General features: G+C 44.6%; 1 protein-coding gene across 2 annotated transcripts in view; it reads left to right on the top strand.

Annotated features, from left to right (window-relative positions):
• Nucleotides 1-21644, top strand: part of CHCHD6 (coiled-coil-helix-coiled-coil-helix domain containing 6) — a 220847-nt gene that overhangs the window by 96256 nt on the left and 102947 nt on the right. The gene's annotated exons all lie outside the window — the stretch shown is intronic.

The raw sequence follows: 21644 nt of genomic DNA, 5'->3' as shown, positions 1-21644 counted from the left end.
GTCACTGTGCAACTCTGGTATGTACTTTTAACATGCAGGAAAAATACAGGAAACTATACACGCAGCCAGAAATTATATACAGTGAGGTGTTGAATCAAGATTCACTGCAGTTGTGACGCAGTACAGCCCTCTCCCTAAAAAATTATTAACATAAATATGCATAACAGTCCAACCGATTAAGAAATGGTCTGTTGTGTCTTGCTTCAGCGCCAAAAGAAGAAACCCGAGTCGGGACCTGGCAATCTGTATTTACATGTGCTAATTGGATCACACTGTTGTAAGTAGAATAAATTAGTATTGTAATCCTGTGGTGTGGTCTGCACTATCTGTGCTTGTTGCACACCTGCAGAATGAAGTGCGACAGCTTAAAGAGGGAAGGCGCCTTTGGATGACCAAGATGGGAGAAGTGAATAAAGACTAATATAGTGCAAGGTAATCATCTCAAGGATCAAAAACCAATCTTTATTGGCTTTACAAATGGTGACAAGAAGATATGCACAGCCAACACATTTGTCAGGACCCAGGGCCTCTGCTGTAGCTGGCAGGGGTTTTACCTGCTGAGCCACCTTAGAACCTTGGGTAGCTCCTTGCCAGATCTCCTGTGTAATCCTCAGTTAAACCTAATCTTTGCTGAACTCTGAACTCCTTGCTCCTCCCTTGAACTTCCTATTTAAATGCCTCTGCACTTCCTGTTTGCCAATATCTTGCTTCCTTGCTTCTTCTGTGATACAATCCTCTCATACTGCTACCCGTGTACCGACCTTTTGGCTGCTGATTCAATGATTACTCATCCTCTTCCACTTCATACCTGATACTTTTTGGCTACTGACCTCGGCTTGATCCCTGACTACGCTTCTGCCGGCTCCTACACTACAACCATCTGCATGTGTACCGAACTCGGCCTGTTTGACTACGACTTTGCCTGCTGTTTCAGCTACTGGACTCCGAGCCTGATCCAGATCGTGACAACATTTACAGTGATCAAGATTCCACCTTCATCAGGGCTTAAGCAATGAACAACAGGACACTGATGGACTTTATTTGCTTCACAAATGGTGACAAGAAGATATGCACAGCCAAAACGTTTTGGTGGACCCTATGTTGCTCCAGAAGATATGGGAGCTTCTTTTAAAGCAAATATAAACATTTTGGTCCCCTATACTTTAATGGGAGTGTTCTTGTTTAAAAGTCTATGGGGCTAAAAATGCTTGATTCTGCTTCTGTACAAGTGGTGCAAAGAAACGCACAATAAAAATGGCTTTCTGCATTCATGCATAGGTGTGAATGCAGCCTATGGGCATGGTATTCCCAAATACTGCCAGTGATGTCAGAACTCCTGATTTGCAAACTTGTTCTGGATAAATGATTTAGAAGATGATTTGAAATCATTAGATGAGCACGAGAGCCTGACAACTAGCATATTTCTTACAAAGCAGCCCGCTTCCAAAGTCTATGAGTGTCTGAAATCTGTGGGAGTGTCGCTCAATATTTTCGGGACCTTTCTGGAATACAGCACTCTTCAGTTTTCTTCTCGCATCTCCAAGGCGGGCGTTTGCCTTTTCTGAGATACTGACGCCAGCCACCGGCAACAAATTTGTATTTAAAACATAGTGTTAGTAAACTTGACACAGCAAGTAAAAATTAAATCTTTCCTTTTTATAATACAGATTTAACTACAGCACAGAAATGACTGCATGGGAACAGATGAGCGTTTTGCTTTAATCATGCAGCTGCTGTCCTTGGGATGGAATGATATGATAATGTTCTCTCCTGTCTCTGTAACCGGGAGAAATTAGGCTGCCTCATTCCTTTTCCTCCTGTAGAGATATCATTATCCTGCGAGAGGAGGGTCCCACTGAGATTTGCCTTGTGGTCATCGAAAATGCTTAATTGAAAATACATGTGGTGCTCTCTAGACCCTCTACTGAATTATCGCTTTTTACAAAGTGACTGTACATGTTATGTTGTAGTTGCGGATACATATGCGGTCTGCAGAAGCAGGATTTCTCATCCCAGCTCAGCGCCTTTTCAACCATATTTTTCTTTCTGCCAGGATTTAAAATTAAAACCAAACTCCAGGCAAACAGCTGAAATACACCAAGGCAAATACAGAGTTCAAGTGTTTGAGAAAACTGGTCTTCAGATATCTGAACACTCTTCTGCACATCCTAACTTTTTGCGATAGCTGTGGCCGACCCAACAAAACATCTCAATCTATTTCTCCGTGGACTGGCTTAAGTTTGCTCTTTTAATTTCAAAGTTTTCTGGCTGTTCTGATTTTACAAGAAATGAGGAGGAGGACAAGGCCTTAGCACAAGAGTCGCTAAAGTCAAACTACACAACTGCTCAAGGTAGATCCCTCAAGGCCACACTATCCCGTTGCAAGTATTGATGTTCCGGTACATTGCTCAATCACCAACTTACTTTGCCAGTGCAACTACTAACACACATGGCCACCAAAGACCACTGTAATGGCTGCCATATTGTTATGCCACCACTTTCCACTGCAACAAGAACCGTGCAGAGTTTTAGTAGAGGGATGTTACAGCTCTGTTTAGGATTTGCTCTTTTCCAGGCACTCTGCCCTGCTAGAGCCCAGGATGTCCTTGTTACTTTTCTTACAGTTCAGTCTTGGTCCTCCAATGTGTATCAGAACATGCTAATGGCATGAGGGGTAATTAAGCTCCGACCCTTGAACATGCTTAGAGCTGTGTCTTCTAACAAGCTACTGGAGCACTATATCACTAAAGCCTACTTAATTGTTACTGACCCGGATTGCCCGACTACTCGCTTGCTGCCCTGTCTATTGCTTACATGTTGCCAACCCGGACTGCTTGACCAGCCTCTGCTTGCCACCTGCCATGACCCCTGCTTGAACCTGACTACTCTTTCATGTACTGCTTTCTCTGCTTCCCACTCATTGCTGACCTGGACTGCCTGACTTGCCACTGCCTGCCACCTGCCATGACTCCTTCTTGGACCTTACTACTGTCTCATCTACTGCTCTCTCTGCTGCTTACTCATTGCTGATCTGGACTGCCTGACTAGCTACTGCTTGCCGCCTGCCTCGACCCCTGCTTGGATCTGACTACTCAAAATTGTCTTCTGCCTCGTCTACGGTCTCTGCACCATAGCTCTTCTGTTTCTGCCACCCGCTGGTGATGCAATCCTGGACCTGCAACCTGGTAGCAGTTTTCAGAAAAGACCAGGGACCACAATGGTTCCTGACCATCAACCCTTGTGTGTTGCTCTGGTGAAGACTACCATTTGGACTCGCATCGCTCACCTGGGGCACAACGTAACAAGTCCTGCAAACACCAACACACTGTCTTGCATTCAGCTTCCTGATGGTGCTGTTGGGAATCTACAACTGACGTGTCTACTGGAGACACTACACATACACTGAGTGACCATTATTATGACGTTTGTAGGCAAATTAGCTATAATTTCGCGCTGAAGTTGCTAGAGGGCCAGACCATTATAAATAGGGAAGCAGGCTGTTTACCACGACAGAAGGGTTTTTTTTCTGAAGATACAGGGAAACAACGCGTTTTTAACAGCCTTTAAACGTGGGATGATTGTTGGCGCTCAAGCCATGGAGTGAGTATCAGCAAAACAGCAGAATTCGTTAAATGTTCAAGAGCAGCTGTTGTTAAAGTGTTTAAAGACCGGACTGTCAGCCGAAAATCTGTGTCTGAACGTGAGAATTGTGGCCGTCAGCGACTAGTCAATGTTAGGGCAGAACGGGGGAGGGACAAGACTGGTACAAGACAACAGAAGGGCAACAGTGCAGTCTCAGATTCCTCGCATCACCTTTCACCATCTCGTGGAGTCACGAGGCGGCCCAACGAAGTCATCTCGTGGCCCAACGAAGTACTGATGGGGTGGTCATAATAATCTGGCCACTCAGTGTATACCGTACTATGCAGCAGAAGACAGCCCAGCTGTGACTGTAATCTGACTTCTTTTGTCATAATATAGTCACTGTGAGCCTAATTTTGTATGGGTAGCTTTTCCCTCTACACATTCAATTCTGGGGGGTCTTGACTGTGCTACCATTTTCATTCCACATCTCTACTTTCTTGCTGCCTTCCTCCCCCTCCCTCTTTATTTTCTCTTTTACCTTCTTTTTTTCCACATATGTCATTATTTTTCCATCATTACTAATGCATTTATTTTAAATGCTTGGATGCTTTGGTGTACATGGCTCTAATGCATTTACGTGTATACTTTTTTCCCCCCTACATATTATCTGTATTTCTGTAGCCTTCGTCTACCAGCCATTACTCATTTAAAAGCCTTCTGCATAAACCAGAATTACAAAAATAATGTCCCCAGTTTTAAACAACATGACGTGTTGGGGATTTAAGCCATCTTTTGTTAACGGTACAGAATGGAGCTCTGTATTAGTCAAGCAGTTTTAGGTTTCGCCCATTGAGTCATTCTTTCAGCCTAAAGAAGTTGAAAGGGTCACAAAACATGAATTGCAAATTGGTTTATGTGAAGGAAAAAAAAAAACATTGCTATAATGTTCCATGATTAATATTTACAAGTTTGAGAAATTTGTTAAACTTAATGTATCTCACTAATGATTGCACTACAATATGAAAGAACAACATCTAAACATGTTTCTGAAACCTTTTCTGAAATTTGTGCGCAAATATTTGCAGCCGTTTTCCCTGTTCGATATATATTGTCTCAGTATCACGGATCGGGGCTCACAGGTATGAACTGGAGTCAGGTATGTGGACCCTTTCTACTACACTGGCAGGGACACTTGGATAAAAGGGTCCAAGCAGTGTAGGCTGACGACTCCCAGAGCTGGAGTACAAGCAGGGGAACTGAATGAGGCAGTGGAAGACAGATTAAGCTGGTAGGACAAGGTACAGGGCAGGGTGCTGCAATGCTAGATAGGTGGCATGGGGTCCCCCAGGATATGAATTCTAAGGGCCAGCCGGTGTTCACCAGAGCTACTGATGGTGGAGATGGGCTTGGCTGCGTGCTGACCCCAGGTCACAATCCCTAGGTTCACCTGACTAACCTAACGGCCAAGAATGCTTGACAAGGCCAGAGTTCTGGAAAGGTTGCAGACCCACAAACGAGGGACAAAACAAAGGTCAGGGACAGACAGAGGACCAGGACTTCCAGGGACAATCTGAAGATAGGGTTGCCACCTGTCCAGGATTCACCCGGACAGTTCGGGTTTTGAATGCTGTGTCCGGGTCTAATGGCAGCTGAGACCCGGACACAAGAGGTCAGGCAGACAGGGGCAACCAAAATTAAGATAGGTGCTACTGGCCCCCACTGAAAATAGTCTTGATTGCGATATTTACATATGAATGGGTGGAGCTATTTGCATATGAATAAGCCACGGCTCATTCTCCCCCCAAAATTTCCGTGCGTCACTAGAGTGTTCGGATTTCGCTAAAAGACTGTCCCTATCCTTTGGATATTCCCTGGAAATCCCAGACAGAAGAATGGGCTTTCCAGGGAATATCCAAAGGATAGGGACAGACAGAAGACTGGGTTTTCCAGGGACAAGTCAACAGTCAGGACACAGATCAACTTCAAGGCAATCAGGTTGAATCACAACCGGGGGCCCGCTCTAGCTTAGGAAAGCATTGCTCGGCCGAGGCCTAAAGCTGCCAGACTGGTGCAAGAGTGAGTCAGGTTCAGAGCACATGCCTGGAGGACTACAAGCAACAGCACAGCCCTTCATGCCTGCAGAACCAGGGGTAAGAGGTATGTATATATTTGTAGAACTACAAGTAACAGTTCAGCTGCAAGTCTGCAGCTGAACTGTGACACTCAGTCTGAGAAGGTGGTAGGGCTGCTACTATGAACATTAGCTATTCTGTTCGACCAGTTGCCCAGAGCAATTTGTTGTATGTGCCTGCTCTTCTGTTGAAAGGATTGTGTGCATTTGTTCTCAGTATTGCAAGTTTTTGAAGTTGAACTCCCTAACATATAAAAAGAAGAAAAAAAAGAGTAATAATAACCCTTAACCCTCCCCTGCGTGATCACCTAACCCATAAGGCCAGCATTACACCTGGGTGCATTCATTTTCAACAGCACCTCAATGCATTAAAGGAATGCACAGGTGTTACAGCTCACTACTGTGCATTGTGGTGCTCTACATCAGAAAAAATTGTGTCAGTGTTTTTTTTTTCTAGTCTGTTGTAGTGCATTGGCAGCCTATTTGGCATATTAATGCACAACACAATGCACTGGACCAGGCATATCTAAATGTAAAACAATTACCACTTCATACAAGACAGCTTTTGTTCTTCTTAGGGCATCACTTGTTTAATAGTCAACACACTTAAAGTAGTATTGAACCTTCTGAAGTTCTAAAACTATTCTTTTATGTGGTAGAGGAAGCTGATCGATCAACATACTTCAGCTATGGGTATAGTAGAACATTTATGAGCAGTACATCCTTAGTCCTTATTAACACTGCCGTATAATAAGCTGCACATAGATGCGCACAGCGGTTTTTCCCATATGCAGCATATGCAAATACATGGCTCCATACACATAGCTGCGTATGGAGCCGTATTTTTGCGCTGCGTAAAGATGCTCAAAAAATGGAACCGAGAGGAGTCCAGGCTCGGCATTTCGGCGTATTTTACGTGCGTGCGCACATACATACATACATACATTCACACATTCACACACGTACGCTCGTACAGTACATTGGAGTTTCTATCAAAAGCGATGCATTCTGGGATTGCATACAGTTCACGCATACGCGCATATATACGCGACTATACACATTTACAAATATGCGTACAATTTTGCTCTCACGTTGTGTATGAATGAGGCCATAGGATCAGGAGATCAGTGGAGCAGGTCAGTGTCTGCGGCCCCTCTCTGACAATCTCTCCACTGGCCCCTATTTGCCCAACAAATACAATTCAAACAGTATACAAAGCCAGCTACAACTCTGCCCCAGCTATATCGCCAACTTCATCTCAAAAATATCACCCAAACCATCCTCTTCGCTCCTTTCAAGACCTCCTGCTTCCAGAGTGTCCCCCATCCTCTGGAACTCCCTACCCCAATCTGTCCACTTATCTCCTACTCTTTCTATCTTTAGGTGATCCTTGAAAACTCATCTCTGCAGGGAAGCCTATCCCACCACCAAATAATAACTGTCCTTTTCCTTCTTCCTTTAGCTCATAGCACACAATTATTACTTATTGTATCATGTGCCTGTCATGGTAAATTGATTGCATCGAAAAGCACCCTTCCCGGTTCCCTGCAAAAAGCAAACCAGTTTCTAAAAGTCACCTCTGTGTTTCTTACACTCCAATTCTTCTATGCACGGGCGACACCAAAATCACTGACAGTCATTTTGGTGTCACCCCCTCTGAAAAGTCAGGCACTTGGTTTAGGACCGAGAGCCCTACAGTTGTTTGAGAGAGGAGGGGACCCGGCGGCATACCTTATCCCGCCATGTGAATGTCCCCTCCTCTCTCTGCCAGTGTCCATCACCAAGATGGCCGCCGGCAGGTAACAGCGGTACAGAGCGTGACGTGATGACATCACTGCGGGTTGTCACCCGGTACCCGCACTGGATGCCACCCCGCCACGGGACGCCTCTGCTCCTTCTACCAAATTGTAAGCTCTCATGAGCAGGACCCTCCTGTATTGTAACTGTACTCCCTCCATGTTGTAAAATGCTGCGCAGATTGTTGCCACTATATCAATCCTCTATAATAATTATAACAATGACGATTCTTGCGTGGAGTTTTACTTTCGACTTCCCTTTTTATATGTAATATGTTGACTGTTTTAGGTTTTTAAAACTCTGTCTGTAGGTCCATTTTAATGACGTTTAAGAAAGTACCCAGGGAAGACAGCTTGGGTTAAAAAACGACTTACCTTCCCCATTCCCTAATCCCTTCTTCAACAAACATTCTCTGCATCCCATAAAGTACGGGAGCAGGAAGACCGACGGGCACATTTTGCTTTCAAAGCATTAGTGGAGAGAATGTCTGCTAATGTGATGAACTGGAGAAACATTTCTATTAGGATAAATAAAACGCAGCAGATGTCAGATGTTCTCTACTCCGTCTATGCCCATCTAAGTGCCTGCTCGTCTGATGTACAGTACATTACATCAAATTACACGGCACTTCTATGCAAATTACCGTTAAGTCTTCGCTTCTCTCTCCTCCAAAGTTCTCCTTTTTATCTTATTTTAAATTGTGTCCTCGGAGTAAAATACATTCCTTGACTTTCCTCTGCCTCTTGTTTATGGCGCGCGCGTTTTACGGCCTTCCCATAAAGCGAGTGCTACATTGAATTGAGAAGTATAAGCACCCTAATTAGCAGCAACGAGCAAAACTGCATTCTGAGTGGGTTCCCGCTTTTGCAGGGAGCCCAAGGGAGCAGGAAGTGCATTAAAGGAGGGAATTGGCTGGGGCTGACATTGTTACGACCCAACTGGGTTGCTGTTAACCCTTTCGAGGGATGCGGATTTTGCATTTTCAGAAAATAATTAGTTGGACCTCCTAAAAAGGTTAAAAAAAATTATTTTAGTAAGGTGAACCCTAAAATCAGCCGCAGGTACCTTGTATCTCTGGGAATCCTGCAGGAAATTAGCCTACTTGAGTTCGTAGAGTCTGGCTAAGGCATGTCTAAGCTAAAGAGAGCCCTAACTGTGGAAGATGTGGCCAAAAAAGCACAGCAAGCAGAGGGTAAAGGACCAATCACCAGTGTTGCCCATAGGCTCACTACAGTCGATCTTTTACCTGTTACTAACTTACCATGCCTTGGTTCACTTTATGTGGAGGCAACCATATTGGTAGAGGCAGAGCTTGCACTCTTGAAGACTGATGACTGACTGGTGGTGGAGTTTTCAAGATGCATGGATCCTCAGAATGAATGCAGCAGATGCAGGGACATCCTTGCACTGCAAGTCCTCAGGTACAGCTTTCTCTCAAGCAAGGAGAACAGTGAGCAGCATGGTAATAACTTCAGCAAGCCGTGCTCCAAATCTGGAGTCAGCAGTGTGACAGACAATCTTACACTGTAGATATACAGCTACCGTGTTTCCCCCCGAAAATAAGACACTGTCTTATATTTTTTTGACTAAGAAAAAACCACACTAGGTCTTATTTTCGGGGTAGGTCTTATTTTTTTTATGTACAACAATCCACACTTATTCATGTAGAAAAGTCTACATGTATTAATGTACAAAAATATGGTGAGCAGGGCAATCAGGGGTGCCGTACCTTTCCAAGAGCAATTTGCTAACCAATCGCTGTACAGAATGAGCGAAGCGCACTTTCACTATGGATTCCTCACAGGCGGAGTGCATTTGGTATCACTCCGCTTGTGACAGGAGCGGCGCTATAGAGGAGGCATCGGCTTATGCGGCTCTGCTCCCTCCGGTGCCGCCTTGCTTCCTCTAGCGCTGGCTTCGTTGGCACAGCTGATTCTGTCCTGCCTCTCCAAGTTCCCCCTTATGCCACCACCGGCCCTGGGAATGGTCATAACTAGGTCTTATTTTCAGGGAAACAGGGTATAAGACTAAGGCAGGAGTCCCTAGCCACAGAACATGAACTGCTATGTTTCATAAAGAATTCAAGACAAACGTTAAATCCTTCAGGGTTATGCTTAGGTACAGTAAACATTTCTACATGTCCCCTGTAAGATCTCAAATCAACACTGTTTCAGTTCAGGTCCACTTTAGAGTTGATGACCATGATTTAAAGTAGCTGGCTTTGTTGAGGTAAAATAGGACAATTCAAAAATGTAAGCATTTTGTTTATTACAGATTTTTGCCTTTGCTATATTATGGCAGTTTCTCAGGAACAAAGAGCACCTTTTCATCCTTAAAGTTATCAAAAAAAGCCATGATGTTGAGGTTGTAGTTGGTTTTCTCAGCCAGATCATCTCCTCCGGATCCCTCTGACAGCAATGACTTGGCATACTACAGGCCTTCTAATGTAAACACAAAGCAGGACTAAGAAATCAACGGACTTTAGTGTCTTTGTTGTGAACTTTGAGGATGAATTGCTCAACAGTGCCTTCAGCTCCATAGGTGAGGGCTTGTTTTTAAACTCATTTACTGCTTGAGTATGTAAAACTTAGAATGCCCATAGCTTGGCCACTTCAAAGTTAGGACTTTCAGGGTCAGGTTTATGGTTGCTTTTTAAGGGGTGGGGTTGGTTGTCTCCAGGGTAATCGGTCATGTCACGTACATAAGGACTGGAGAGAGTTCAGCGAGATAATGCCCCTCCCCCCATTTTTTAAAATTATTTGAGTGCCGAAAACCGCATACAGTCATTTCCAGCAATGGGGTCCCAGCAGTTAAACCTCCATTGTTGTATAGCGGAAACCATAAGACTCAAGCTTAAAACCGTTTTTGGTATGTGTTAAAAAATTCATCACCATGACCAAAACTCCTCCTCTACCTTTAAGATCTTGATACCTGCCGCTGTTTTACAGATATACTTTTTTCCCCATCCCATTTTGTTTTATTTCTCCACTGGTGTGTAAGTAGTTTTGCAGATGGGGTGTTTTTATCGCGGGTTCCAAGCAGTTAAAAGCGAAGAACGAGACGTTGTGGCTGTAACTGCGGTAATCATATAAATGCGAGGCCTGGTATTTTTCAGCGGCAGATAAAATAAGTGGAGAGGAGAAACACAACACAATGAAAAGGTTTTCTCTTACCGCCCCGGGCTACATCGTGACGCTGTGCATTATCCTGTCCGTGGCAGCAGCTAGCGAGAAGACCAATACTCAGTCATCGTGTTAGAGTGCTGTTTACCTGTGCCTGTCATGGTAAATTGATTGCATCGAAAAGCACCCTTCCCGGTTCCCTGCAAAACACAAGCCAGTTTCCAAAAGTCACCAATTCTATGCAAACATTCAATTTACTCACTTTTATTAGCTTACATTTATGTTTTATCTTCTATTAGGTTTTACATCTTTAGACTGTGCACACATAGGCGTTAAAGAGAAACATTAAAGGATATCTAAACCCAAGAATAAAAAAAAATATATATATAATATATATAAGAGACGTAGCGCGCATGCCCAGAGTGCCGTGCGCCCCTATGCGCATGTCCGGAAAACCCATTCTTAGTATCAAAGGGCAAACACGCTCACTGCGTGTGTGCGCATAAGAGGGCGTATTGGAAAGCGTGCGCAAAGTCGCACAGGAAGTGACATCTGGACGACTTGTGGCACACATTCATTGCTGATTGATCCTTAGCTATTCCTGTGTCTGTAGTTCCCGTGATCCTGTTATCTTCTGTTTATTTGACCCGGCTTGCCTTGACCTTTCTTCTGCCTGCTGATTGTACCCGCTTGATTCCCGGCTTTGACCTCTGCTCGTTCCTGGCCCTGCTTTTGGATCCTGAATTTGCACTGATGCTCCTGATTGGCTTGACCCCGGCTTGTGCCACCGACCCAGCTTCTGTCTTCTGCTCCAGTACCCCGCTTGCATCTGGTCTCCTACCATCCAGGCACCAGTGCTACCTTGTGTCCTCCTCTCCCTGTCCTCATATCCAGCCAAGTTGGACGTGGGACGCAAGGGACGCTACCTCCTCCATTCGGTCTCACTCCAGGTACATGACATAACCTATTGAGAGAAAAAAAAAATAGAAGGGTAGCATTTGTAGGATATAGTCCCTGCCCTTTTGTGGTGTAGTTGCTCCTTTAGCCTTTGTGCTTTTCTTGTGGGTGATCAAGTATTCTCCTGTGTTGCAAAAACATACTATTTTTAGTTTTATTTATTTACCCAAAAAACAGCCATAAAGAGCCTGTGTAGCTTTATCACTCATTAGTCCCCACCCCCAAGGAGCCTATAGTCTTAGATTCTTGAAATTAAAGATGTTTATTGCTTTTGACATAACAGGGCACTTTTGCAAAGACAGTGGGCGCATATGGCTACAGCTTACAGCACGCAGTGCAAGGAATTACAGAATGTATTGGGAGAGGCATAGCTCAAGATTTCAAGAAAGTGACAGGTATCGCTGGTGTAGTAGGCTTACCTGTCGAGCAGATCAAGTATATGCTAGGGTCCTCCCGCATACTGAGGGGCCCAACAAACTTACAGGGTTATCAGGAGGAAGTTGTTCTTTCGTGGGTCACTGCATCACAAGACCGCCATTCGTGCTGTGAGAGAACATACTAAACCAATTGATACGCTCCTTAATGAAGGTCCAGTGGAGTCTGCGTTTTACTTCTGCAAAAGTGATAACAGTGGACTGTTATTTCGCCAATGTTTGCTTGGCCGCCGTGAGACCATGCACCAGAAATTTATGATGGACACGAGTTATGTTTTCTGGAGGAAGGTTGAGTAACTCCACCTTCGGGTCAAACGGTAGCGTCTTACCAAGAAGTCCAGTACACGGCGCCAAAAGGCCTGCGCTGTCAGACAGGACCACCAGGTGTGTATATAGGACTCCACTTCTCCAAAATCTCGGAAGCACTCCCCCGTATGAATGCCCGCATACGACTCAGGACAAGGTACCAGCGGTAGAGTAGTTTGTAGTTGGTCTCTAGTGCGGTCGCACTCTGAAAGCTGGATTTGGTCGTTTCCCATATAGATTGCCAGTCAGCTTGAGCAATGGGGTAACCAAGGTCTCTCTCCCAGGCAGATATATAGGTGTGGGGATTAGTAGTGAGGTTAGCTAGTAAACAGTCATATATGGAGGAGATTAGACCAGGGGCACATTGGTCAGTGTGGCAGGCCCTTTCAAAAAAACTGAACGTGGGGCCAGATGGGAACTTGGGGATAGTCTTAGATTCTTAAGTGACCATAAGCTCCTTAGGGGTGGGGACTAATGAGAACGGTAAAGCTTTCTTTGTAAGCTCTGCAGAATATATTGGCAATACATTATTAAAGGGACTAGAAAGCCTTCCTCTTGGCTTGTATTAACCTCTGGAGAGAAGACAAAGTTCTTGCTGTCCGTTTGCAGTCTGTAAGTCTTCTAGAATACATTCAGTGAATAAATTACAAGCAGAATTACCTGGAGACCGTTTCCCAAAGGCACCGTTTCACACTTTGGAGATCCAGACCAACACAGAAACTCTCGTGTGTGTTTAAAATAGAAAATTAGAGCTGCTTAATCAGTCCGTGGCTTTGGCGGGAGCACAATGGAGGAGGGGGGTAATTCTAGAACTGGCCGGTTCCAGCTGCCCCGACTGTCTCTTTAATCCTCGGCCCCTCTATCCGGATCCCAGCTTAACAGCCGCGCTCGCCGCACAATGATATCAAATGATCTTTTAGATTTGTTGAAGTAAATTAATTACATTCTTCTTCTCCCCCTCGCCTTTTTTTTTTTTTTCTGATGTCGGAAACACGGTTCCTCTGAGAAATCAGACAGTATGAAAGATGAGAATTGCAAGGGTAGCAATAGATTTTTAAAAAAAAAAAGAAACAATTTGATTTATGGAGCTGCGAGAGAAAAGACGCCTCTCACCTACTTATTCAGATCATTTAATTTTTAATGGCAAATTTAATTAACAGTTCGCAGGGTCTCTGTGACACAGCCACGTTCTGGAGTAAATTAGACCTGTTTTTCTTTCTTTCGGTGGGTGACTTATCAATTTTAAAAAAATGTTTTGTGTTCTTTTTATTGGGGGAATGTTATTGTCTAAAATATGAAAGAATTATCCACTAATGAGTTTGCGTGTACGTGATGCATATACAATGTAGCCATCTGCACACTCCTGTGTGCTTAAAGTGTAACTCCCTGCAAAACTTTATTGTTAAGTTTGGGATAAAATGGGGAAGAATTAAAGAGGACTCAACTAGGAAATCAAAGCGGAAGACAAATGGATAGTAATTAGTAGGGATGCACCGATACTAGTATCAGTGCCAATGCCGCTTATTTGGGCGAGTACTCGTACTCGCCCAAATGCTCGGATGCCTAGCCCCATACTTCCCGAAGCCGGGCAGCACTGACGAGAAGCATGGGGACGGCTTCTCTGCTAATCAGGAAGCCAGGTGGCAAGTCTTTACACGCCACCTGGCTTAATGAATGGGACTTCCGGTACTTGGTAACCGGTATCGGCGAGTACAAATAAAAAATATCGGTACTCGATACCGAAATACCGGTATCGGTGCATCTCTAGTAACCAGTATTGTCTGTGCTCTACCTGCATCTGGCCTCCCCTCATTACTGTCCTACCATGTCTTGTTCTTCAATGTTCTGAAATGTAAGACTATAAGGCGCTGAATCATTCATTATGGCAGTCCTGTATTATCAAAGTTGAATCTGGTCATGGAGCTTTCTGGCTCTGTTTAGCCTGCTCTCAAAGCCCAGGGAACTCCAAATCTGGCATACTGAATAGGGTCTGAGAGTTAAGGTAGTACCAAAATGGTTGTAGAGTCCAAAGACCACTCATTCATATCAAAGCAACATAGAATAAAGCTATTAACAAGTTTTGAGGGCGCCAGCATTCCGCCTTCATCAGGGCTTTAGAACTTTGTAAACTGGGAATTTTTGGACTTAATAGGGTTTAGTGAGGGAGGAGTGGTTGAGACACTGGTGTCTGTCCTGATTTATAGCTCATTGCGAACCTATACTGTAAAATTGACCTCGCTGTGTTTATAAATAGCCAAAACAAAAGGGAACAAGGGCAGAGATAGCTTTGTACAAGAGCCCTATGAGTCCGTCTCCTGTGCTGCTCACATGAAAATTCTCGTCTATGCTTGGACATCGCTCTTCTAAACCCCTTCCTTTAGGGTCACATGAGCAGCCCCAAAGGGAACCAGGTTCACAGGATTTACATCTCTGGCCTAGAACTGTCAGTTTCTGACTCATTTCTGTACACGGGAAACCATTTGTAAAGGAGAACATTTATAATAAAACACCGCTAAGACCTTGGGCTTGGTGAAGGAGCTGTCCAGCATTTCAGGAACCATAGTAAGGCCTCATTTAGACTGCAGCTCACGCATTAACCTGGACATATTACACATGTCTCTGGGGTGTGATTTCACAAGGTGCTGCATTGCAGTTCATTTTTAACACATGTTGCAGTGTTGCTTTTTAATGTTTTGGGGCTCTTTTTAGATCTTCAAATAAGCTGCTGGGATAAAATGCAACTTTTTTTTATTTTTTTTTAAAGCCCAACTGCTCTCAAAAAGTACTGTTTTTTCCCATCCCTCCTATTCACCTCGTGCCCTTCCAGATAGACGTTTCTTTTTCCCTTACCTTGTGAAGTCAGGTATACTCACCTAAGTCCCCCTCTGGTCCCTCACCACCTTTTTCGAGTGGGGGGAGGGAACTGCGGATCCAACAGGAAGATGGCGCCCGAGACTGCCGGTCCCCTTCACTCCCCTCCACTGATGTCGGGCCTCTTCTAGATCCTGAGAGGACCCTGGCCAATGGATATCCAATGGGCAGTGTCCACCTCATGCACACGCGTAGTCACTTAAAGAAGTAACCAGAAGAGGTGAAGACTCGGGGCCGCGACGTCACATGACTGCTGTGGCTTAAGGCAAGTTAAAAAGTGTTTTTTAGATAGGGATTTTTTTTTCTTGGGGGTGTGTGGGATAGACGGGTGGACAAGGGGGGTAAATTTACCCCACAGTTGAACTTTAAGGGCACACAAATTCAGCACATTGGTGTGAACTGGCAACTCTGAAAACAATATTTTGCCTGCCCTTGTGTTGTGACTGCCAAGCACTGCTGGCGTGAACGATCCCTAAGGCCTTGTTCACACCAAATGCAGACCAGATCCGGTCAGGCTTCTGCACACGCAGTGTAGTGGGTTGTGCCGCGTTTTAGACGCGTTTTTGATGCGTTTTGGGCCGGTTTTGGTAAAAAAAAAAAAAAATAAGTTTAACATGGACTTTCAGGCACTTGCATGCGTTTTTGATGCGTTTTTGATGCGTTCCAGACCAGATCCAGAGCAGGTAAAATAGGGCTTGCCGCATTTTTTTCATCCGGTCTGGATCCGCACGCTGCGATGTGAACTTGAGGTCAAAATACCATAGGAATACATTGGACGCAGTTTTGATCCGGTCTGCAGCTGCTCTGGTCCGGATCTGCTCCGCGCTTGGTGTGAACAAGGCCTAAGGGTTAGCGTACAAGAGCAACATCACAGAGGCAACAGCTTTCAGGGGAAATGTTTTGCATTTGGAGTGTGTACTATTCAATCACATTGCATTGCTGTTTTCTTGTTGAGAGGAATAAAATCATTCTAAAGGCAGGAGGAGAACAGGGCATGCTGCATTTATAAAATACAACGCAACCAGACGAATGGCTATAGCGAAAATAAATGAACACTCCTAAGAAAGGTTCTATCTCAGCACTCCACTTTTCCCTGTTTATTCCAACTTGCACATTAAACACATAAACCCATTTTAGAAATTTTTATATGTATTCGTTGTCATTTTCGTTCAAAGACAGCATTTTTCTTTATGTCTTTCTATTTCAGTCAAATGGCCATTTCTCTTTTTTTTTTTTTTTTTTTTTAGCACCTAGACAAAATTGAGAACTTAACCCTTGCAGCACTGTGGTATCCCCCCTGCAAGGGTTAAGAACACATTTGGGTGTAAGGAGGGGCCCATGGGCCAGGGATTGTAGGGGAAGTCTACTGCTTTGTTCCGATTAAAGAGGAATTATTTTATTCCCATCAGCTGTCTTCCTCATATGTCTCATCCACAGACCTCCCCCATTATCCCCATGTTAGTGTTGCTGTCTATGCTGTCTTGCCGAATCCTCTTAAGTTTGTACCATGTAGGATAAAGTGGCTGAAGATTATAGAGTGACAGCCCGCTTCTTTGGCCATTCCTGAGCATTTCACGCTGTCAGCTGTCACTCTGTCACCACAGGGAAGGCTCAACCAGGGATAATGTGACTTTTCCATCACCTGCTCCTTCTATTTATTTGAGATAAGAAGCCGTTTATAGCTGAGGGGGGAACAGCAGGCCCTCTGCGAGGGGCTCAGCAGTAGGGTGACAACAGGCCTCGTTTGCTGGTACAATTACAGGGCTGCTTGATGGAAACCTCTCTGGCAGGGGGTATAATATAGTCTCTTCTCACGGAGTGGTGTCTGTGTGCACAGTGCAATATTTCACCTTGGCTGTGTGAAGGATTTCAGGTCTGGAAAACAAAAGTGATATTCCATTCTCAGATGGAGGAAGGAGGCTGAATCAATCACCCGGTCTCTCTCTCTCTCTCTCTCTCTCACTCACTCACTCACTCACTCACTCACACACACACACACACACACACACACACACACACACTAATTTTAATGATGGCTTCTACGTAGCTGTGTTCCCTTCCTACAGTCATTGCTGTGCTGCGCAGATTTTATCCAAGGGAAGTAGACTGTTTTCCATCCGTCATGCATTATTTTGCTATAGTACATGCAGGGCTGTGCTTCAGGTGGCATCTCTTTGGGTCACGTGGTTGGGGGGGAGGGGGAGGGGGAGTAGGCAGAGGGGCATGGCACAATGTGCCTGCCACCCCACTTTCTGGCCAGGGCGTCCCAGGTTGCTAAGAGTCGGGCATGGAGATGTATCAGCTCTCAGCACCTGGGACAATCTGGTTGGCATCCCTGCCAGATGATGCAGAGGCCACGCTCCCTGCCTCCATCCCCTGGTCCCTAGCCCTCCCCACCCTTTTAGTCACCACTAGCACACCCAACCCCAGCCATTGCCCCCACAACCCATCCCCACCTTCACCCATTCCCCCCCATCCCTACCCATTCCAGGTAAATGAAATATTTTCCCTTGCAGTGGGGCTGCCCCGGGTTAACTGCACATTTATGCCTAGGGGACAGGAAACAGCTGTTTTACATACCTGATCCCTACACCCGCTGACTCCCTCCAGGCTGCTAGACCGCTCCCTGCAGTCTTCTATGCCCTTCGCACCAGCGTTCTAGGGATAGCTGATGTCATCATGTACAATGAAGGCTCCATAGCCTTGCCTGGTATGTGAGGATGCTAAGGGACAGTCCACAGCTGGAGTGGAGGGGGGAAAGAGAAGACTGCTGGGGAGCAGCGATCAGGTAAGTAAAATAGCTTTTTCCTGTCCCCTAGGCATAAGCAGTTAACCCTGGAGTTCTATTTTAAAGTATATATGAAGTTTGGGGGGGGGGGGGGGGAAACACATGCAGTACATATTTGCAATATACAATATGTATATTCCCCCGTTGTTTGTCTCTTTTTAAAAATGGTGCAAGTACCGAAAAATACCTGCCGACCTTTAGAAAACCGGTAAGGCTCCTAACTTCCTGTTTGCGAACACGCTGCCTCTGTTGCACTGAAATACCAAAGCTGGGTTGTCAGCCTTTTCTGCTGGACTACAGAACACCCTTCCCCTTATGTAATAAAGATGAGGAGAGAGGGAAGTCTAGTTTAGATAAAACAACTCATTTATATGGATTTCATATTTGCATTTTAGCGTTTTTAACGAGCCGCCGTGTAACAAAATCCACAAACATTATTTCATCATTTGTGTTGGCTTGACTGCAAAAATGTATTTCCCGCTTATAAACACTCCAGCATCAAGCACTCCAGAGAAACTCCAATAAAGGAGAAGTCATAAATTTAGTATTCATATATATGTATACAACCAGGAGAGACTGTAGACCATCAGAATTCCGGATAGAATGAACAAGATGACACTTCACGGGTTTGAAGAGTTTATTAAAGATGTACGAGTATGTGTGCAGAGTGCACCTCTAATGATTTATTATTATATTGTGTGTATCTCTACTAAGCAAATATTTGTATTATTATTAAGTTATTATTACAGTGTTTATCCTCAAGTAATGGTTAATGTAATTTCTTGTTATTGTTTTATGTAGATATTTTAAGTTCAAAGTGACACTAAACTCTAAATTGGCCTTTTGTATGTGCATGTGAGATAGGGACCTTAGATTTTAAGCTCCTTGAGGCCAGGGACTGATGTGAATGAATCCGGGATGGACACATTAAAGTGACACTAAATTCAGGAATTAAATCTTAAAAATACATTCAAGTACCTTAACTATTAACAAAAATGTATCTTATTTGTGTATCACTCGGGCCTTGTTCACACCAAGCGCGCTCCAGGAGCAGAGCAGTTACAGACCGGATCAAAACTGCGTCCAATGTATTCCAATGGTATTTTGGGCTCTAGTTCACACCGCAGCGTTCAGTTCCAGAGCATGTAAAAACAACTGCAGCAAGCCCTATTTTACCTGCTCTGGAACGCATGCAAACACATCGCAAACTCATGCAAACGCCTTGGAACGCACTGAAAGCCCATTTAAAAAAAAGAAAAGACAAAAACTGCCCGGAATGCATGAATAAACGCGGCAAAAATGCGGCACAACCCACTGCACTGCGTGTGCAGAAACTCATGCAGAACCCGTCTGCATTTGGCGTGAACAAGCCCTTAGCTGTAGGTCCTCCAATCATCTCTGAATTGGTGCTGACACTGTCCTTCCTTCTGGAAGGGGGCTACTTGTGTTCCCCATGGTCCCTGTGTGTGTTGTAAAGTAGTCACCGCTCCAAGCTCACTCCTGTGATGGACTACAATCTCATGTTTTAGTTTACTCATTTGTATTGGGATTGTAGTCCATCACAGGAGTGAGCTTGTAGCGGTGACTACTTTACAACACACACATGGACCATGGGGACAAAAGTAGCCCCCCTCCAGAAGGAAGGACAGTGCCAGCACCAATTCAGATATGATTGGAGGATCTACAGCCGAGTGATACACAAATAAGATACATTGTTGTTAATAGTTCAGGTATTTGGATGTTTTTCCAGGATTTTACTCACAAGTTTAGTGTCACTTTAATCCCTAAAAGGAGCTCTGTGTCTGACTAAAGTGGAAGTACATCCTGGAAATACTCAATGAACTATATACAGCCATATAACACATGCACCTTGATAAACGCATAGCACCATGTTTGACTTGAAACGCATGGTGTCACTCAGCCCCCCTCGTGCTCTCTAGGTTTTTGACAGCATCAGGGCACAGAGGAAGCCTTTACCTTTTCAGGCTTTGCAATGTAGGCCTCATTCACATGAATGTGCACAGCTGTACTGCATTACATGCCGCTGGCTTCCTGAATGGGACTTACGGTACTCGATATTCGGTATCGGTGAGTACCGGAAAAAATTATTGGTACTCAATGCCGGTATCGGTGCATTCCTATTTGTCAGCATTATATAATAAAATGAATAGCAAATAAAAATTCAGTCATAATTCGAGCCAGCTTTGTCTACTACCTTAAAAAGAAGGACTGCGCTAATGAATCGTACACACGCCTGAGTATTACACACTGCTGCCGTTAAACTGCCAGTTTAATTACCTAAGATGTGCCTTAACGCCGCGTTGCCCTTTAAAATCTAGTCCCCCGGGTGAATTACTGTTGTGATATTAACTTTTAGTTCATTTAGTTCTTTTCAAGTTTTCGGCCGTATGATTCAACAATTAGAGACAGGACTCTCGATGTGCTGCTTAACAGCCACTTATTATTGTAAGTACAGTAATAATAATAATGTTGTCAATTAACGAGATGTAATGAAAGAATACAGAAGAAATCAACCCCACTGAATAAAAAGGGACCAGATAGGTCAATTAGTTAATCAATCAGCTTTAATTAGGTAAACCAGCAGTTCTCTTGGCTTCAGGAAGGATTGTAGATTGAATGCGTCAACTTCAAGAACCTCGATTGCTCACTGTTTCAGTGTTGAAAGCTGGAAAACCCACTCTGTTGGGGTTGGGCCTGGCACAACCGGTCCACGTAGAGGTCCAACGGCTAATTGCAATCCACTGTGATTTCATCCCTTGCTGCCCATTGCGTTTTGGTGGTCTAAAACACCCCCTCCACCATCATCAGGGCTTAAACATGGCTGCCAAACTATCTGCTGACAAGCCTGAGGTACTCTTTCAATACAACTTTCAAGCTGCAGGGATTGTAGTCATCATACATGTTTTTTCTCCAAGTTTAAACCATATGTATAAAAAGTGATCCTTGTCAGCAGCAAAACCAAACCTGAAGTGGATGTAAAAGACTTTGTACCTCGCAAGTGTCAACACACAGGCTGAGCATTGTTCCAGAGCCCCAAAAATACCCCTCAAACCTTCTCCACAGGTTGGGCTCTGGTCCACCATCTCCAGCCATCCACTTCTTGCTGTAGGTTAAAGGTGCCCATCACACTGATGGGTCAATATTTGGCAATAGGCAGGGTCAGACCAGATGTTGACCTTATAAGTTCCGGTCAGTGCAATGGGTTTTGAGGCTCCTGGGGAATTCTTGAGCAAAGCCGAGTCTACAAACAAGCCTGGAGGCAGGGCTGGAATGAGGGGTTGGCAGAAGAGTTGGCCACCTTGGACACTTCAGCAAGAGGGGGTTGCAAAATGGGCAGGAACTGGAGTAGTTCACAGCTCATGGGGGGGACACTTTGAACTTTTGCCTTGGATGCTAAAGGACCTTGTCCAGGTACAGACTGGGAGTGTCTGCAGTAAAATCACACAACAATGTTGTCGCCCTGTGGACAAGAGAGACTTAGATGGACTTGTGGTTTCATATATTTTGGAAGTGTGGAAAGAAAGCACTGGACCCCTGTAGTTTTCCCTTTTGGCGTTTCTCATCCAACAGTAGTTAGGTGATGTAAATATGAGTGATCTGCCTTATGGGGGGGGGGGGGGCCCCTTTGCAAC

Source organism: Nanorana parkeri, unplaced genomic scaffold (assembly GCF_000935625.1).
Source record: "Nanorana parkeri isolate BGI_ZX_2015 unplaced genomic scaffold, ASM93562v1 scaffold135, whole genome shotgun sequence".
Lineage (NCBI taxonomy): Eukaryota > Metazoa > Chordata > Amphibia > Anura > Dicroglossidae > Nanorana > Nanorana parkeri.
The sequence above is the reverse complement of the archived record's forward strand: the minus strand, read 5'-3'. Positions and strand labels throughout refer to the sequence as shown.